This window comes from Chrysochloris asiatica, unplaced genomic scaffold (genome assembly GCF_000296735.1).
Source record: "Chrysochloris asiatica unplaced genomic scaffold, ChrAsi1.0 scaffold00191, whole genome shotgun sequence".
Taxonomy (NCBI): domain Eukaryota; kingdom Metazoa; phylum Chordata; class Mammalia; order Afrosoricida; family Chrysochloridae; genus Chrysochloris; species Chrysochloris asiatica.
In genome coordinates, this window is record NW_006408709.1 from 4827552 (window position 1) to 4830301 (window position 2750).

Consider the following 2750-nt stretch of genomic DNA (forward strand, 5'->3'; position numbering starts at 1 on the left):
CTTCAATATTGCAAGTTGAGGCTTGAAATTCTTCTTCAGCTTTTTTTCAGGTTGAGAAATGCCGAGTATGTTCTTCCTTTTCAGTTTTATCACTCCAGGTCTTGGTACATTTCATTATAATACTTGACTTTGTCTTCTTAAAGTACCCTTTGAAAATTTCTGGTCAGCCCCTCATTTCTTCGATTTGCTTTAGCATCTGTGTGCTGTAAAGCAAGTTTCTGAGTCTCTTCTGACTTCCATTTTGGTCTTTTCCTTCTTTCTTGTATTCTTAATGACCTTTTGATTCCTTCCTGAATGTTGTTCTTGAAGTCATCCCAAAACTTTTCTGATCTTTTGTCATTTGTGTTTAATGCATAAAATCTGTTCCTGAGATGATCTCTAAAATCAGATGGGATATGTTCAAGGTCATATTTTGGCTCTTATGGACATTTTTTAATTTTCTTTAGCTTCAGCCTGAATTTACATATGAGCAACTGATTGTTCCACAGTCTGGCCACTTTTGGCTGATGATATGGCGCTTTTCCATCAATTTGATTTCTGCATATACCATCTGGTGAGGTCGATGTGTATAGTTGTCTTTTATGTTGTTTTAAAAGGTATTTGCAAAGAAGTCATTGATCTTGAAAAATTATATCATACAATCTCCAACATCATTTCTATCACCAATAACATATTTTCCAACTACGGATTCTTCCAAGCTTTGTATTCCAAATGCCAGTAATTAACAATACATCTTGACTGCATATTTGATAAATTTCAGACTGAAGAAGTTGGTAGAATTCTTCAATTTCATCATCACTGGCTTTATTTTTTGGTGAATAAATCTGAGTAATAATGGTATTAACTGGTCTTCCTTGTTTTTGTTGTTGTTAAGTGCCGTTAAGTCAGTTCCTACCCATAGCAACCCTGTACAGGGTTTCCTAAGAGCAGCTAGTGAGCTTGAACCACTGACCTTGCAGTTCAAATGGCTTTGCAGTCTGGTGCATTAACTCACAGAGCATTCTTTGTAGGTGTATGGATATTATCCTATCACAGACAGCATTATACTTCAAGACAGATCTAGAAATGTTCTTTTTGATGACAAATGTGATGCCATTCCTCTTCAATTTGTCATTACCAACATAGTAAACAATATAATTGCTAAATTCAAAACTGTTAAGACCAGTCCATTTTATTCACTATTACCTAGGTTATCAATCTTTATTCATTCCGTTCCATTTTTGACAACTTTCAATTTTCATAGATCCATATTTCATATATTCCATGTTTTGAATATTAATGGATGTTTACAGCTGTTTCTACTCATGTTGAATTGTGCTCATCAGCAAATGAAGGTGTCGCAAGCTTGACCCCATTCTTGTCATCACTGTCAACTCTACTTTGATTAGGCACCACTTCCCCAGTTGTATTTTGATTGCCTTCAAACATGAGAGGTTCATCTTCCAGCACTATATCTAACAATATTCCTGTGCTATTCATAATGTTTTAATATTCAATATTCTAGTGCTATCTGACAATGTTCCACTGTTATTCATAAAGTTTTCCATGACTAAACAATCAGAAATAGTCTGCCTCTCCTTCCGAGTCTGTCTTAGTCTGAAAGCTCAGTTGAAAACTGTTCACTATGTGTGACCCTGCTTGTATTTAAAATACAGGTGGCATAGCTTGTAGCATCAGAGCAACAGCAAGTCACTACTCTATGACAAACTGACAGTGAGTGGTAGAAGGGATCTACTGGTCCAGTTAAATTAAAGGCAGAGAGGTCAGCCCATAAGGTTATGTCTAAGTTTTTTTGTGTTGTTTTGTTTTAATTTTTTTGCATCCCAAAGGCTTTATCACAAAACGGATCTTGATAGAATTTCTTAAAGTACATAGGGTAATCATGAGGTCTTAAGAAGAAATTTTAAGAATATTTGAAATTAGGTTTGTGAGAAAATAGTCAGGGCATTTGCACTGAGGAATTTTTTTTTTTTTTTCCATCAAGACAATCCACCTTTTCATTCTTCAAGAGTAGTAAAGGTTATACTGTGAGAATTTCCTTGGTAAACCTTACCCATCCACACAACTCTAATATTGCCCCTTTAGATTTATTTTTCTTCCCCAAGCTCAAAGAGCATTTAAAAGGAAGACAAATTCAGTCCCTGGAGCTTGCCAAACCTGTTTGATATGGTATCAATTGAAGAACACAGAATTTTTAAGGAAATAATAAAAAGAAAATACCCACTGCCACTCCTATTCAGTCAATTTGAGTCATAGTGAAACTATAGTACAGCGTAGAACTGCTTCTTTGGATTTCTGAGACTGTAAATCTTTACTGGAGTAGAGAGCTTTATCTTCATCCTTCAAATTGGCCACTAGGTTCAAATACACCAAGCTACTTTGGAGTCCTTGTGTGGAGCTGTGGGTTAATGAGCTGGACTGCAAGGTCGGTTTGAATGGCAGTTTAAACTCACCAGTTGCTCCTTGGAAACCATATATAGAGGGTCTCTATGGGTCAGAACTGACTCATTGGCACTTAAGGAGTGGCTGGCAGACTAATAGTGGTTATTTCAAGAAATAATAGCATCACATTTTTATGTTTTTGTTTAAAAGGATTTTTTATTTTATGATTTTGTAACAATAAGGTTTTATTTACCCTCCTATATCCTATGTTTGATGTTCTGGCACTGTAAGATAAAGCATTGGACCACGAGGTTGGTTTGAACCACAGTCAGTGGTTCAAACTCACCAGCTGCTCTTTGGACATCCTA